This window comes from Thermobia domestica, chromosome 8 (genome assembly GCF_964235325.1).
Source record: "Thermobia domestica chromosome 8, izTheDome1.hap1.1, whole genome shotgun sequence".
Taxonomy (NCBI): domain Eukaryota; kingdom Metazoa; phylum Arthropoda; class Insecta; order Zygentoma; family Lepismatidae; genus Thermobia; species Thermobia domestica.
The window spans coordinates 152,203,894-152,222,655 of NC_137461.1; the positions used below are offsets into that span (position 1 = coordinate 152,203,894).

General features: G+C 33.5%; 1 protein-coding gene across 1 annotated transcript in view; it reads left to right on the plus strand.

The window, feature by feature from the left end:
* LOC145691867 (alpha-tocopherol transfer protein-like) overlaps positions 1–18,762 on the plus strand; it is a 265,283-nt gene that overhangs the window by 101,434 nt on the left and 145,087 nt on the right. The window lies entirely within an intron of this gene.

Here is an 18,762-nt window from a genome sequence, read left to right on the forward strand (position 1 = left end):
AATTTCACGAGATAATTGCTTTTTGATATATTTGGTTCTGCTCTCTGTAACAGTTCTGCAAATGACGGTTTATGGTTCTACATATGACGGTTTAAAATTTTTATACATTTTACATTTTTATAATGTTTATAGTTATAAACGATAGAAAGCTGCTGGCTCTGTAAATAGTTTACCTAATACAAAGCTTGTAAGGATTTAAAAATCGTATTAAATGTTACATCGATTAATTGAAAAGCAACGTAATAGAAAGATGTTAATGTTTTTTTATGATCTAATCATATCCCCTTACGAATAAGACATGAGTTTATTCTTGAGTGCGAAAAAAATATTTACAAGCAGAACACAGTTAGTGAGCGAATTCAAAAGCTCGCGGCGTGCAAGGCTGTGGAACACAGCCTCTGTAACACCTTGTAACCTATTTGAACATTAATTCACACAGAAATTGAAATTTTCGAAAATTTGGAAATTTCCACAAAGTGAAAGTAAATGCCTACAAAAGTCTAGGTCTGTATTCCTTAGACGATGGACAAGTTGGCCACCTAATTTCGTTTAGATCGGGCTAGTAGTTACCGAGAAATACGTACCTCATTTACGCACACACTCATATACACACATTCGTTCACCTGGGGTGAAATTACAAGCTCTCATACGCTCAAAGTGGAAGTTAAAAATCATCTTAGAAAATAAAAATCGAACCTCTTTTTACATACTTAATTAAAGTTAGGTTTAAGTAGGTATCACTTATATCAACGATGTATTAGCGATCAATCCGTGGAATTATACGTGAAAGAGGAGCAGTAGGAGAAAGAACGTAGCTGTATAACTCAACATAAATATCAAAATTTGTAACAGATCACTTTGACCGTGTTACATTGCTGTGTGTATTGTGTTAATTTTGTTTAAAATTGTGTTTTTTTCTGTTCCTTATTACCATTTTTCTTATTCTTATTAAGTTTGGTTGTACTAATTCTGATCTGCACCGGTGATTTAATGTGCAGATAAATAGAAAGTCGGAACACTTTATGGAGTTGACTTGTCCATAAAAGTTGAAGTCGACTGCAAAATATATTAATACTTCTATTGCAAATAAGAGGAAGAAAAGAGTAATTTATCTTTATAAATGATATTTATTATCCGTTGTACTATTATTATTGATGTTATATAAAACCTGAAGAAAATAAATCAGATATCTAGTTATCTAATAAGTTTGAGGAGAAGAGAAGTAACTGTAATCTATTTCATTCTAATAATTTAGGTAAAGGAAGAAGAAAAGATTTAATAATAAATATAATTTAGAAGAAAAAAATAATAAATATTGTATTATCGCCTAACAACGCTTGAGTGAAGTTCTATTTTGTATTCGAAATTAAGGATATAATTTGAGACACTTGAGTCAGATTTCCGATGTACCTACCAGGCTCCAGGTATTGATATAAAGGCAATATCTGCTAGAATTTAACAACAGATAAAGGTCAGTAAATTAAATTTATAAATTTGGAGGAAGTTTTCGAGACACCAGATTGTTGAAGATTTTTCTTCGGGCTTCTTATTGTAACAAGTTCCGGGGACAGAAATAAGAGAACGCATTGCTAAATTGGACTTCTTAAGTTATCTATAGTGATTTGGTTTGACAGCATAATGGATAGCTTAAATATAATGCGTCAGTAAACGTTTATAGCATCATGTACTAAGGACTTTATCGTGGGGAATGACGTAACAGGCCACCTATGCAAATTCTTTAAATTAACCAATGATTTTTTTTTTAGATTTGTAGATCATAGCGATGAAAATTCACAGTTGCATTCCTTTTAGCAAATTATTATCGAGAAATATATACGTATAACATTAACTTCTCCTATTTTAGAACATATTACATTCTTAATATTCACACTGTAATACACTGAAATATATTGCACAAAAGGCTGATCACGCTTGTATAAATAAATTTACTATACTTTGAGATGTTAATAGTGTGGAATGCATATGTAATTCTTGTTTCCTTTGGTTGTTACGATGTTATAAAGACAGACTGCCATTATAAAAGCTATAGAGATATTCACCAAATTATGTAAGCATGTCGATTATTGCAAGAACTATAAAAATGTTTCACTTTCTCATTTTTTTAAAAAAAATCAAATAAAGGCGATAAGAGGTCAGCTAATGTTTATTTATGATTTTCTATACTGAAGCTAAATGTCAATGACTTTTACAGAATCTAAATAATACAATATAACAAGGCTTCGTATATGGGAGCGCCATTTGAGACAGCGTCCTGGGTATTTTCTGACTTTATTTCTTAACTGAGGTTTTCCTTTTCTATTTATCCGAAAGGAGTCAATATACGAAAGGAGACGGTTTGGGTCATTGGATTCCATAACTCCATAGTTCAAAATTTATATTACAACAGTATCCCTAGTTGTTGAAAGCTTGTAATACCATTATTTAAATAGTAATAATAAGCTAATTTTAGTATCCCGCTTTATTAGTCACGATCTTTTTTTTCTTTGTAAAGTTATTGTTTCTTTTTCTCTGGTTATAAAAAAAGTAGCAAAAGTAGTAACAACAATCGAATGATGATTTTTTTATTTTGTTTCATTGGCGACCCAGCCAGGATTTTGTTTTAGATGGTCGTGACCTGTAGCGAAGCCTTGTTTTCCTTAATTGATATTATTTGGGAATAATAAAGCAGATTATAGAATTTGCGTAGGTGGTATGTAGACTCCCACGGTGAATCCGAAGTACATGATGCTAATTTATGAAATATGAATACGATGAAAAGATTTGTTGATCTTGAAGTGGACAATATTGATCCCGACGTCAGCAATTGTTGTAGAAAGAGAAAAACTAAGGGTTACACACAACTTGTGAATTGTGTGCAATGTGTTAGATGGTATCATACGAGGTGTATGAGGTTATTACCAACCACAATTGACAAAATAGTTCGGGAAGGACAAGACTGGTTTTGCCCACAATGTTGTGCGTTGGAAATAGATGATGATGTGGCTATCGAACGGGCAATGTTAGGTGAAGGTGAAGACGGAAGCGATTCAACGACAGCGGAAAACAATAGTAATGGTAACGTTCCACAGGAACAAAGTGATAGTACCGCTGATAAACATATAACTGAGGTGCGAGTGGAACCCGGATATGAGCTGCTGCGTACTCTAATGTTGGAGTTAACTGATAAGTTCACAGATAAGATCTCAGAGATGAAAAATGAATTAGCGGGTAGTATGTCCGAAATGGAAAATAAATTTGTAAATAATATGTCGGATATGAATAGTGAATTATCGGGTACTATGTCCGAAATGGAAAATAAATTTGTAAATAATATGTCGGGTATAAAGAGTGAATTGTCCGGTAATATATCTGAAATGGAAAATAAGTTTGTAAATAATATATCCGAGATGAAGGATGAGCTTACTAACTATTTTAGTAGTAAATTGTCATCCGAGATGGAACTGTTAAACGATAGGTTTAGTTCGTTAACAGTAGATATCTCTAATGTTAAGGCGGAGATTAAGTCTTTGCAAGATACTACTGATATGCGAATTAATGTAGTTACAGCAGATGTAGGTGAACTTAAATCTAATTATACACGAGATCTAAAATCTGTGCAGGAAGCAACTGTGAATGTTCAAGAAACGGTAGGTGAAATAACGCGAAAGGTAGAAACAATCGATGTTGAATGTCGCGAGCGCAATAAAACATTGGAAGAAAAGATGAATGAGAGATTTACTGATATTCAAAGAACAAATGAAAATTTAATTCGTGAAAATGTGAAGAGAATTGAACAAGATTTGCATCAACAATTAAATGAAAAGTTGTTGCATCATGAAAGAGAAGATTCTGAAAACTTAGGTAAGGACATAAGTAATATAGAGAAAAGAAAAAGAGTAGAAAAGTTTAAGAATACAGATGAAAGAGTTTTCAAGACTATTCCTAGGAATCTAGGTGAGGTTGGAGTAACTGGATCTAGTTCTAATATGAAACCAAATGAAAGTGGAATTGAGTCCCGGATACCTATAAGGGGAAAAGAAGATGTGTCAGATACTGATACAGATGTGGAATTAGAGACTAGAGTTAAAGAAATATACTCTGCTTCTAATTCGGAGGGTGAAGATATTAGATTAAATTTTGATGGCAGTAGAAAAAAGGATACTAAGAATAAAGAAAGAATATACAAAATTAATACTTCGAAGCGATGTAGCTGTAGTAGGGATGACTTTGATGAACGAACTGGAAGAGAAACACAAACTAAATTAGGTGATAATGGATTAGTAGGTATTAGGAATATTACTATTTCTCCGGAACGAGATTTAATTACTAGTAATATGCAGCCGAGATCTTATTTCAGAGATTTGAAGGATTTCCCTCGATTTAGTGGAAGGATGACGGAAGCAAGAAATTTTCTCGAAGATTTGTTACAAACCATGGATATGTTCAATTTACATGATAAGGAAAAATTGTTTATAGTATCCAAATGTCTGGAAAAGTCAGCCAAATCATGGTACAGAAGTGTTGTGGACCAAATTCAAACTTTTGAAAATTTTGTAACTTTGTTCAAGGCACAATACGTATCTCCTAGAATAGAGAGGGCCCAAAAGAGAAAATTATACTCACTTCGTTATGATAAGACTAAATATTCTTCGTTGTTGGATTTCGTATGGCACATAATTGATAATTACCACTCTATAGTCAGTTCTCCATGTGACCAAGAATTAAAGGACCTCATTATAGATTGCTTACCAACCGAAGAGGCTAGAATTCTAAAGTTGGGATCAATCAACACCATACAGGAATTGACGCTACGTTTAGCGGATTTGGAATGTCATCCAACGAATGTGAATGATAGCCCTATAGGGAATAGATTCCAGGGAAAACGACCGAATATAAGACAAATAAGGCTTGATCAAGCGAAAAGAACGAAGATTGATCATTCGGTGCAGACTGAGCCCGTTTCGGAAGTAAATGGGAATAGAAAAAATATTTTCCCAGAGAGTAGATTGCCGCAATGGAGTGAAGGAATCAATAATAGAAATAATAATGGAAGAAGAAGACAACCGATAAACAACAGAGGGTGGAGAGGCCGACAGAATAGTAGAGGCTGGATACAAAAAGATAATTATAGCAGAAATTCATCCGAAGCTACAGTGATTACAGACTATGGAAGAGGTTTACCTCCACCTTTACCTCCTCCTTTGTATGTCCCCAAAGGAGCGTATAACCCCTATATTCCGATTACTGTTTGCGTTTCAACTCCGCAACTTACTCCAATGAACAATCCTGTAATGACATCAGTGACATCGGTGCTGAATCCTCCGTATTCCACAGTAGGAGTAACGCCAATAGGATTAAATTATACTCCTACTAACAAAGGTTTTGCATCCGATAACTATTCGGAAAACTTACCAAGCAGTCACCCTTAAGGGGAGATAATGGTGTCTGCTCATTAGGTTTTCTCTCCTCAGCCGAATCAAAATTAGATGATAATGATGAAACTAAAGCAATAAAATTCTATGCACGTTTTGTGTTACGAGAGGAGACTGAGGATAAAAATTATAATATGTATGAAATATTTTCTGCGCCAACAATCGATTGTGAAATAGGAGGGCAACAGATAAATTGTGTGTTAGATACAGGCGCTGAAGTAAATTTGTTAAATTATAAAGTATGGAAGAATATTCAAGAAATTTTCCCATCTGCTAAGTTAAAACCGGTACCAACTTTCAATTTAAAAGCATTTGCAGGAAAGGATCAATTTAATGTGAAGGGTTTTCAAACCTTAACACTCAAAATACAGAACAATTTATTTGATGTACCAATTTTTGTTGTTAAGGACATGACAGCTGATTTATTATTGGGATCCCCATTTTTTATAAAATTTGATACCAAGTTAGACAGCGAAAAGAAGAAAATATACTTGAGAGATAACAACGGAGAAGATATAGTTATAGATATCGTTTATCCTAAAGTATTATCTATAAAACTGAACAACAATTGTGAAATTAATGATATGTACGGAGATCATCCTGCAGAGAATGGAGAAATATCGGAAATCGAAATACGAAATTATGTAAAGGAACGGGACGATCTAGATGATGATATAAAAGATAAATTATTAACTCTTTTGTTGAAGTACAAACACCTTTAGAGTGAGTATCCAAGATTAATCAAGTGTGAACCATATAAGATCGAATTAGTAGACCGAGAACCTGTAATAGGGAAGTTGTACCCAATCCCGCAAGCTATGAGAGAAGACTTTCAAAAGGAATTAGAAAAATGGATTAGACTGGGAATTGCAGAAGAACGGCCAAGTGCATATCGGAACCCAGTTCACTGTGTTCGAAAAACGTCTGGTGGAGTTAGGCCAGTTATAGATCTGCGACTTCTAAATAAAAAAGTCATCACGCCAAAGACTCAGGTAGAACCCATTGGAGAAATTCTAAATAGTATTTCAGGGGCTAAAATATTTAGTTCAATGGACGCTACCATGGGATATTATGGAATTCAATTACATCCAGATTCTTACGAATGTACAAGCTTTGTATATTTAGGCCGACAGTTCGTCCTTTGCCGGCTACCCATGGGTTTAAAGTCGTCGCCTTCGATTTTCCAAAATGTGATGAACAGCTATTTTGGTTTGGACACCAGAGAGTTCATTGTAGTTTACCTAGATGATCTAATGTGTTTTAGCTCAAATATGGAAGAACATTTTGTTCATCTGGAGAAAACGTTCAAAATTTTAACAGCGGGAAATTTTTCGTTAAACTTTAAGAAGTGTCATTTTCTTCAATCAGAAATTTTATTTCTGGGACATGTGGTTAATGGTCAAACAATCAAACCCAATCCAAAACATAACGAAGCTATCCGTTATTTTCCAGTTCCGAAGACCAAAAGAAAATTAAAATCATTTCTTGGAATCCTATCGTGGAGACGAAAGTTCATCCCGGATTTTGCAGCGTTAACCGGACCATTCTATAATATGTTGAAAAAAGATGTAAAGTTCCAACTTAGTCCAGAACTTCTAGAACTGTTTGAGAATCTCAAATTATTGTTATGTGAACCTCCTGCATTGAGTCAGCCAAATTTTGAAAAGATATTTCATCTGTTTTCAGATGCGACTTTCGAAAATTTAGCTGGATATCTATCACAATATGATGACGAAAATGAAGAATTTGTGGTCATTGGTTATGCCACTAGAAGACTAAAATCCTATGAGATATCATATTCCATTTTTCAGTTAGAATTGGCAGCAGTATTATTTCTCTGTGAACATTTTTCATACTATATTTTAGGTAGACACACGGTGGTTCATTGCGATAATAAGGCTGTCACCTATGCGTTCACACTGCAAAATTTAGATGCAAGGACAACTAAACTTCTGTTGAAACTTCAGAGGTTCGATTTCTCGTTTGAGCATATAAAGGGCACAGAGAACAAAATTGCTGATATTTTGAGCAGGAATGCCCCCGAAATACCGGAAGAAGAAGTTACTTGTCAAATTAATTTTATTATGAACGATGAATGGCTAAGTCAAGATGAACTTAGGAATTATCAGAATAATGATAATTATAGTCAAAAATTAGTTGATAAGTTAAAATCCGATCCCAACGAGAGTAATGTTCGATTATATAATGATTTTCTCTTTGTGAAAGATAGAAAATACAATAATAAATGGTTGTTAGTAATTCCAGAAAATCTTATTAATAAGGTAGTACAAACAGTACATGAGACTGGCCATTTTGGAGTGAGTAAATGTTTATCTGCCGTAAGAAAATTATTTTTCTGGAAGAAGCAGAAACAGTCTTTCATGAAACACATCAAAAATTGTGATGTATGCGCCAAAACTAAATTCACTAACCGGGTCATTGCTAGAGATGATATTCACATTGACGCAGATAAACCTCACCAGAAATTATGCATCGATTTGGTAGGGAAGTTACCCTGTAGCTATGGATATTATTACATTTTATCAATAGTAGATGTATATACACGTTTTGTCTGCTACTTCCCACTGAAATCGGCTACCACATCTGAGATTATCAAAACGTTAGAGAAAGAATATTTCTGTATTCTCCCATATCCTACATACATTATATCTGATAAAGGATCTCAGTTCGTTTCGAAACTGTGGAGACTATTCTGTGACAAACGTAATATTAAACACATAATGACCACTCCGTACAACCCAAAAGCAAATGGTATAGTGGAGCGTACGCATAGAGAGCTAAACAGAATTATCCGGTTGATGTGTCATAATAACCATACTAAATGGAAGGATAGCTTGAAGCTAGCCCAAGATTTGATTAACCACTCGTACAATAGTAGCAGAGGATGTACCCCGGCAGAATTGTTTCTTTCATATTCAGCTAGCGACAAATTTAAGGAGAATTTTCCTTGGCCACCTGAGGAAAGCAAATAGATATGAAGAATCAATACCTACAGATCGAACCTAGAACCTCAACTAAACGGTTGAAAAGAAGTGGAAAGAAACCACACTCTGTGATTACAATCAGCGAAGGAAATTTGGTAATGGTAAAAACGCATCCATTATCTGACGCTTACAACAAAATAATTCATAAATATCTGCCCACGTATACTGGACCCTATATAGTGATCAAAGTTAACCACAATAATGTGGAACTTAAAGATTTAAAAGGTAAAGAAGTACCGAAACAAAATTTTACGAACATTAAGTTATTTGATTGTTCAGAAGAAAAGCGAGAAGAGTTACTGAAAGATTTTAAGTAAAAAAAATAATTTTAAATATTTTTTTTTCAGGTGCCCGGGAAAAAATTTAACAGATCACTTTGACCGTGTTACATTGCTGTGTGTATTGTGTTAATTTTGTTTAAAATTGTGTTTTTTTCTGTTCCTTATTACCATTTTTCTTATTCTTATTAAGTTTGGTTGTACTAATTCTGATCTGCACCGGTGATTTAATGTGCAGATAAATAGAAAGTCGGAACACTTTATGGAGTTGACTTGTCCATAAAAGTTGAAGTCGACTGCAAAATATATTAATACTTCTATTGCAAATAAGAGGAAGAAAAGAGTAATTTATCTTTATAAATGATATTTATTATCCGTTGTACTATTATTATTGATGTTATATAAAACCTGAAGAAAATAAATCAGATATCTAGTTATCTAATAAGTTTGAGGAGAAGAGAAGTAACTGTAATCTATTTCATTCTAATAATTTAGGTAAAGGAAGAAGAAAAGATTTAATAATAAATATAATTTAGAAGAAAAAAATAATAAATATTGTATTATCGCCTAACAACGCTTGAGTGAAGTTCTATTTTGTATTCGAAATTAAGGATATAATTTGAGACACTTGAGTCAGATTTCCGATGTACCTACCAGGCTCCAGGTATTGATATAAAGGCAATATCTGCTAGAATTTAACAACAGATAAAGGTCAGTAAATTAAATTTATAAATTTGGAGGAAGTTTTCGAGACACCAGATTGTTGAAGATTTTTCTTCGGGCTTCTTATTGTAACAAGTTCCGGGGACAGAAATAAGAGAACGCATTGCTAAATTGGACTTCTTAAGTTATCTATAGTGATTTGGTTTGACAGCATAATGGATAGCTTAAATATAATGCGTCAGTAAACGTTTATAGCATCATGTACTAAGGACTTTATCGTGGGGAATGACGTAACAGGCCACCTATGCAAATTCTTTAAATTAACCAATGATTTTTTTTTTAGATTTGTAGATCATAGCGATGAAAATTCACAGTTGCATTCCTTTTAGCAAATTATTATCGAGAAATATATACGTATAACATTAACTTCTCCTATTTTAGAACATATTACATTCTTAATATTCACACTGTAATACACTGAAATATATTGCACAAAAGGCTGATCACGCTTGTATAAATAAATTTACTATACTTTGAGATGTTAATAGTGTGGAATGCATATGTAATTCTTGTTTCCTTTGGTTGTTACGATGTTATAAAGACAGACTGCCATTATAAAAGCTATAGAGATATTCACCAAATTATGTAAGCATGTCGATTATTGCAAGAACTATAAAAATGTTTCACTTTCTCATTTTTTTAAAAAAAATCAAATAAAGGCGATAAGAGGTCAGCTAATGTTTATTTATGATTTTCTATACTGAAGCTAAATGTCAATGACTTTTACAGAATCTAAATAATACAATATAACAAGGCTTCGTATATGGGAGCGCCATTTGAGACAGCGTCCTGGGTATTTTCTGACTTTATTTCTTAACTGAGGTTTTCCTTTTCTATTTATCCGAAAGGAGTCAATATACGAAAGGAGACGGTTTGGGTCATTGGATTCCATAACTCCATAGTTCAAAATTTATATTACAACAGTATCCCTAGTTGTTGAAAGCTTGTAATACCATTATTTAAATAGTAATAATAAGCTAATTTTAGTATCCCGCTTTATTAGTCACGATCTTTTTTTTCTTTGTAAAGTTATTGTTTCTTTTTCTCTGGTTATAAAAAAAGTAGCAAAAGTAGTAACAACAATCGAATGATGATTTTTTTTATTTTGTTTCATTGGCGACCCAGCCAGGATTTTGTTTTAGATGGTCGTGACCTGTAGCGAAGCCTTGTTTTCCTTAATTGATATTATTTGGGAATAATAAAGCAGATTATAGAATTTGCGTAGGTGGTATGTAGACTCCCACGGTGAATCCGAAGTACATGATGCTAATTTATGAAATATGAATACGATGAAAAGATTTGTTGATCTTGAAGTGGACAATATTGATCCCGACGTCAGCAATTGTTGTAGAAAGAGAAAAACTAAGGGTTACACACAACTTGTGAATTGTGTGCAATGTGTTAGATGGTATCATACGAGGTGTATGAGGTTATTACCAACCACAATTGACAAAATAGTTCGGGAAGGACAAGACTGGTTTTGCCCACAATGTTGTGCGTTGGAAATAGATGATGATGTGGCTATCGAACGGGCAATGTTAGGTGAAGGTGAAGACGGAAGCGATTCAACGACAGCGGAAAACAATAGTAATGGTAACGTTCCACAGGAACAAAGTGATAGTACCGCTGATAAACATATAACTGAGGTGCGAGTGGAACCCGGATATGAGCTGCTGCGTACTCTAATGTTGGAGTTAACTGATAAGTTCACAGATAAGATCTCAGAGATGAAAAATGAATTAGCGGGTAGTATGTCCGAAATGGAAAATAAATTTGTAAATAATATGTCGGATATGAATAGTGAATTATCGGGTACTATGTCCGAAATGGAAAATAAATTTGTAAATAATATGTCGGGTATAAAGAGTGAATTGTCCGGTAATATATCTGAAATGGAAAATAAGTTTGTAAATAATATATCCGAGATGAAGGATGAGCTTACTAACTATTTTAGTAGTAAATTGTCATCCGAGATGGAACTGTTAAACGATAGGTTTAGTTCGTTAACAGTAGATATCTCTAATGTTAAGGCGGAGATTAAGTCTTTGCAAGATACTACTGATATGCGAATTAATGTAGTTACAGCAGATGTAGGTGAACTTAAATCTAATTATACACGAGATCTAAAATCTGTGCAGGAAGCAACTGTGAATGTTCAAGAAACGGTAGGTGAAATAACGCGAAAGGTAGAAACAATCGATGTTGAATGTCGCGAGCGCAATAAAACTTTGGAAGAAAAGATGAATGAGAGATTTACTGATATTCAAAGAACAAATGAAAATTTAATTCGTGAAAATGTGAAGAGAATTGAACAAGATTTGCATCAACAATTAAATGAAAAGTTGTTGCATCATGAAAGAGAAGATTCTGAAAACTTAGGTAAGGACATAAGTAATATAGAGAAAAGAAAAAGAGTAGAAAAGTTTAAGAATACAGATGAAAGAGTTTTCAAGACTATTCCTAGGAATCTAGGTGAGGTTGGAGTAACTGGATCTAGTTCTAATATGAAACCAAATGAAAGTGGAATTGAGTCCCGGATACCTATAAGGGGAAAAGAAGATGTGTCAGATACTGATACAGATGTGGAATTAGAGACTAGAGTTAAAGAAATATACTCTGCTTCTAATTCGGAGGGTGAAGATATTAGATTAAATTTTGATGGCAGTAGAAAAAAGGATACTAAGAATAAAGAAAGAATATACAAAATTAATACTTCGAAGCGATGTAGCTGTAGTAGGGATGACTTTGATGAACGAACTGGAAGAGAAACACAAACTAAATTAGGTGATAATGGATTAGTAGGTATTAGGAATATTACTATTTCTCCGGAACGAGATTTAATTACTAGTAATATGCAGCCGAGATCTTATTTCAGAGATTTGAAGGATTTCCCTCGATTTAGTGGAAGGATGACGGAAGCAAGAAATTTTCTCGAAGATTTGTTACAAACCATGGATATGTTCAATTTACATGATAAGGAAAAATTGTTTATAGTATCCAAATGTCTGGAAAAGTCAGCCAAATCATGGTACAGAAGTGTTGTGGACCAAATTCAAACTTTTGAAAATTTTGTAACTTTGTTCAAGGCACAATACGTATCTCCTAGAATAGAGAGGGCCCAAAAGAGAAAATTATACTCACTTCGTTATGATAAGACTAAATATTCTTCGTTGTTGGATTTCGTATGGCACATAATTGATAATTACCACTCTATAGTCAGTTCTCCATGTGACCAAGAATTAAAGGACCTCATTATAGATTGCTTACCAACCGAAGAGGCTAGAATTCTAAAGTTGGGATCAATCAACACCATACAGGAATTGACGCTACGTTTAGCGGATTTGGAATGTCATCCAACGAATGTGAATGATAGCCCTATAGGGAATAGATTCCAGGGAAAACGACCGAATATAAGACAAATAAGGCTTGATCAAGCGAAAAGAACGAAGATTGATCATTCGGTGCAGACTGAGCCCGTTTCGGAAGTAAATGGGAATAGAAAAAATATTTTCCCAGAGAGTAGATTGCCGCAATGGAGTGAAGGAATCAATAATAGAAATAATAATGGAAGAAGAAGACAACCGATAAACAACAGAGGGTGGAGAGGCCGACAGAATAGTAGAGGCTGGATACAAAAAGATAATTATAGCAGAAATTCATCCGAAGCTACAGTGATTACAGACTATGGAAGAGGTTTACCTCCACCTTTACCTCCTCCTTTGTATGTCCCCAAAGGAGCGTATAACCCCTATATTCCGATTACTGTTTGCGTTTCAACTCCGCAACTTACTCCAATGAACAATCCTGTAATGACATCAGTGACATCGGTGCTGAATCCTCCGTATTCCACAGTAGGAGTAACGCCAATAGGATTAAATTATACTCCTACTAACAAAGGTTTTGCATCCGATAACTATTCGGAAAACTTACCAAGCAGTCACCCTTAAGGGGAGATAATGGTGTCTGCTCATTAGGTTTTCTCTCCTCAGCCGAATCAAAATTAGATGATAATGATGAAACTAAAGCAATAAAATTCTATGCACGTTTTGTGTTACGAGAGGAGACTGAGGATAAAAATTATAATATGTATGAAATATTTTCTGCGCCAACAATCGATTGTGAAATAGGAGGGCAACAGATAAATTGTGTGTTAGATACAGGCGCTGAAGTAAATTTGTTAAATTATAAAGTATGGAAGAATATTCAAGAAATTTTCCCATCTGCTAAGTTAAAACCGGTACCAACTTTCAATTTAAAAGCATTTGCAGGAAAGGATCAATTTAATGTGAAGGGTTTTCAAACCTTAACACTCAAAATACAGAACAATTTATTTGATGTACCAATTTTTGTTGTTAAGGACATGACAGCTGATTTATTATTGGGATCCCCATTTTTTATAAAATTTGATACCAAGTTAGACAGCGAAAAGAAGAAAATATACTTGAGAGATAACAACGGAGAAGATATAGTTATAGATATCGTTTATCCTAAAGTATTATCTATAAAACTGAACAACAATTGTGAAATTAATGATATGTACGGAGATCATCCTGCAGAGAATGGAGAAATATCGGAAATCGAAATACGAAATTATGTAAAGGAACGGGACGATCTAGATGATGATATAAAAGATAAATTATTAACTCTTTTGTTGAAGTACAAACACCTTTAGAGTGAGTATCCAAGATTAATCAAGTGTGAACCATATAAGATCGAATTAGTAGACCGAGAACCTGTAATAGGGAAGTTGTACCCAATCCCGCAAGCTATGAGAGAAGACTTTCAAAAGGAATTAGAAAAATGGATTAGACTGGGAATTGCAGAAGAACGGCCAAGTGCATATCGGAACCCAGTTCACTGTGTTCGAAAAACGTCTGGTGGAGTTAGGCCAGTTATAGATCTGCGACTTCTAAATAAAAAAGTCATCACGCCAAAGACTCAGGTAGAACCCATTGGAGAAATTCTAAATAGTATTTCAGGGGCTAAAATATTTAGTTCAATGGACGCTACCATGGGATATTATGGAATTCAATTACATCCAGATTCTTACGAATGTACAAGCTTTGTATATTTAGGCCGACAGTTCGTCCTTTGCCGGCTACCCATGGGTTTAAAGTCGTCGCCTTCGATTTTCCAAAATGTGATGAACAGCTATTTTGGTTTGGACACCAGAGAGTTCATTGTAGTTTACCTAGATGATCTAATGTGTTTTAGCTCAAATATGGAAGAACATTTTGTTCATCTGGAGAAAACGTTCAAAATTTTAACAGCGGGAAATTTTTCGTTAAACTTTAAGAAGTGTCATTTTCTTCAATCAGAAATTTTATTTCTGGGACATGTGGTTAATGGTCAAACAATCAAACCCAATCCAAAACATAACGAAGCTATCCGTTATTTTCCAGTTCCGAAGACCAAAAGAAAATTAAAATCATTTCTTGGAATCCTATCGTGGAGACGAAAGTTCATCCCGGATTTTGCAGCGTTAACCGGACCATTCTATAATATGTTGAAAAAAGATGTAAAGTTCCAACTTAGTCCAGAACTTCTAGAACTGTTTGAGAATCTCAAATTATTGTTATGTGAACCTCCTGCATTGAGTCAGCCAAATTTTGAAAAGATATTTCATCTGTTTTCAGATGCGACTTTCGAAAATTTAGCTGGATATCTATCACAATATGATGACGAAAATGAAGAATTTGTGGTCATTGGTTATGCCACTAGAAGACTAAAATCCTATGAGATATCATATTCCATTTTTCAGTTAGAATTGGCAGCAGTATTATTTCTCTGTGAACATTTTTCATACTATATTTTAGGTAGACACACGGTGGTTCATTGCGATAATAAGGCTGTCACCTATGCGTTCACACTGCAAAATTTAGATGCAAGGACAACTAAACTTCTGTTGAAACTTCAGAGGTTCGATTTCTCGTTTGAGCATATAAAGGGCACAGAGAACAAAATTGCTGATATTTTGAGCAGGAATGCCCCCGAAATACCGGAAGAAGAAGTTACTTGTCAAATTAATTTTATTATGAACGATGAATGGCTAAGTCAAGATGAACTTAGGAATTATCAGAATAATGATAATTATAGTCAAAAATTAGTTGATAAGTTAAAATCCGATCCCAACGAGAGTAATGTTCGATTATATAATGATTTTCTCTTTGTGAAAGATAGAAAATACAATAATAAATGGTTGTTAGTAATTCCAGAAAATCTTATTAATAAGGTAGTACAAACAGTACATGAGACTGGCCATTTTGGAGTGAGTAAATGTTTATCTGCCGTAAGAAAATTATTTTTCTGGAAGAAGCAGAAACAGTCTTTCATGAAACACATCAAAAATTGTGATGTATGCGCCAAAACTAAATTCACTAACCGGGTCATTGCTAGAGATGATATTCACATTGACGCAGATAAACCTCACCAGAAATTATGCATCGATTTGGTAGGGAAGTTACCCTGTAGCTATGGATATTATTACATTTTATCAATAGTAGATGTATATACACGTTTTGTCTGCTACTTCCCACTGAAATCGGCTACCACATCTGAGATTATCAAAACGTTAGAGAAAGAATATTTCTGTATTCTCCCATATCCTACATACATTATATCTGATAAAGGATCTCAGTTCGTTTCGAAACTGTGGAGACTATTCTGTGACAAACGTAATATTAAACACATAATGACCACTCCGTACAACCCAAAAGCAAATGGTATAGTGGAGCGTACGCATAGAGAGCTAAACAGAATTATCCGGTTGATGTGTCATAATAACCATACTAAATGGAAGGATAGCTTGAAGCTAGCCCAAGATTTGATTAACCACTCGTACAATAGTAGCAGAGGATGTACCCCGGCAGAATTGTTTCTTTCATATTCAGCTAGCGACAAATTTAAGGAGAATTTTCCTTGGCCACCTGAGGAAAGCAAATAGATATGAAGAATCAATACCTACAGATCGAACCTAGAACCTCAACTAAACGGTTGAAAAGAAGTGGAAAGAAACCACACTCTGTGATTACAATCAGCGAAGGAAATTTGGTAATGGTAAAAACGCATCCATTATCTGACGCTTACAACAAAATAATTCATAAATATCTGCCCACGTATACTGGACCCTATATAGTGATCAAAGTTAACCACAATAATGTGGAACTTAAAGATTTAAAAGGTAAAGAAGTACCGAAACAAAATTTTACGAACATTAAGTTATTTGATTGTTCAGAAGAAAAGCGAGAAGAGTTACTGAAAGATTTTAAGTAAAAAAAATAATTTTAAATATTTTTTTTCAGGTGCCCGGGAAAAAATTTAACAGATCACTTTGACCGTGTTACATTGCTGTGTGTATTGTGTTAATTTTGTTTAAAATTGTGTTTTTTTCTGTTCCTTATTACCATTTTTCTTATTCTTATTAAGTTTGGTTGTACTAATTCTGATCTGCACCGGTGATTTAATGTGCAGATAAATAGAAAGTCGGAACACTTTATGGAGTTGACTTGTCCATAAAAGTTGAAGTCGACTGCAAAATATATTAATACTTCTATTGCAAATAAGAGGAAGAAAAGAGTAATTTATCTTTATAAATGATATTTATTATCCGTTGTACTATTATTATTGATGTTATATAAAACCTGAAGAAAATAAATCAGATATCTAGTTATCTAATAAGTTTGAGGAGAAGAGAAGTAACTGTAATCTATTTCATTCTAATAATTTAGGTAAAGGAAGAAGAAAAGATTTAATAATAAATATAATTTAGAAGAAAAAAATAATAAATATTGTATTATCGCCTAACAACGCTTGAGTGAAGTTCTATTTTGTATTCGAAATTAAGGATATAATTTGAGACACTTGAGTCAGATTTCCGATGTACCTACCAGGCTCCAGGTATTGATATAAAGGCAATATCTGCTAGAATTTAACAACAGATAAAGGTCAGTAAATTAAATTTATAAATTTGGAGGAAGTTTTCGAGACACCAGATTGTTGAAGATTTTTCTTCGGGCTTCTTATTGTAACAAGTTCCGGGGACAGAAATAAGAGAACGCATTGCTAAATTGGACTTCTTAAGTTATCTATAGTGATTTGGTTTGACAGCATAATGGATAGCTTAAATATAATGCGTCAGTAAACGTTTATAGCATCATGTACTAAGGACTTTATCGTGGGGAATGACGTAACAGGCCACCTATGCAAATTCTTTAAATTAACCAATGATTTTTTTTAGATTTGTAGATCATAGCGATGAAAATTCACAGTTGCATTCCTTTTAGCAAATTATTATCGAGAAATATATACGTATAAAATTAACTTCTCCTATTTTAGAACATATTACATTCTTAATATTCACACTGTAATACACTGAAATATATTGCACAAAAGGCTGATCACGCTTGTATAAATAAATTTACTATACTTTGAGATGTTAATAGTGTGGAATGCATATGTAATTCTTGTTTCCTTTGGTTGTTACGATGTTATAAAGACAGACTGCCATTATAAAAGCTATAGAGATATTCACCAAATTATGTAAGCATGTCGATTATTGCAAGAACTATAAAAATGTTTCACTTTCTCATTTTTTTAAAAAAAAATCAAATAAAGGCGATAAGAGGTCAGCTAATGTTTATTTATGATTTTCTATACTGAAGCTAAATGTCAATGACTTTTACAGAATCTAAATAATACAATATAACAAGGCTTCGTATATGGGAGCGCCATTTGAGACAGCGTCCTGGGTATTTTCTGACTTTATTTCTTAACTGAGGTTTTCCTTTTCTATTTATCCGAAAGGAGTCAATATACGAAAGGAGACGGTTTGGGTCATTGGATTCCATAACTCCATAGTTCAAAATTTATATTACAACAGTATCCCTAGTTGTTGAAAGCTTGTAATACCATTATTTAAATAGTAATAATAAGCTAATTTTAGTATCCCGCTTTATTAGTCACGATCTTTTTTTTCTTTGTAAAGTTATTGTTTCTTTTTCTCTGGTTATAAAAAAAGTAGCAAAAGTAGTAACAACAATCGAATGATGATTTTTTTAATTTTGTTTCAAATTTCGGATTCCGGAAATAACATAAAACGTAATCTTTACGGCTCTATTTGAAATTTTTTAAGTATTGCATTGCTTTGGACTGTCCATTTCAGTCTTATTTCGTTGGAATAATTTATTTGTAAGGTGCCGATTATTCTTTACCCCAAAAATGTAAACGTACACGTAATATTTTTTAATAAAGTTTATATATAAAATTCGACACATGAATTCCATGTATGTGAAACAAATGTTACATTATCGTTGAAATACGCATATC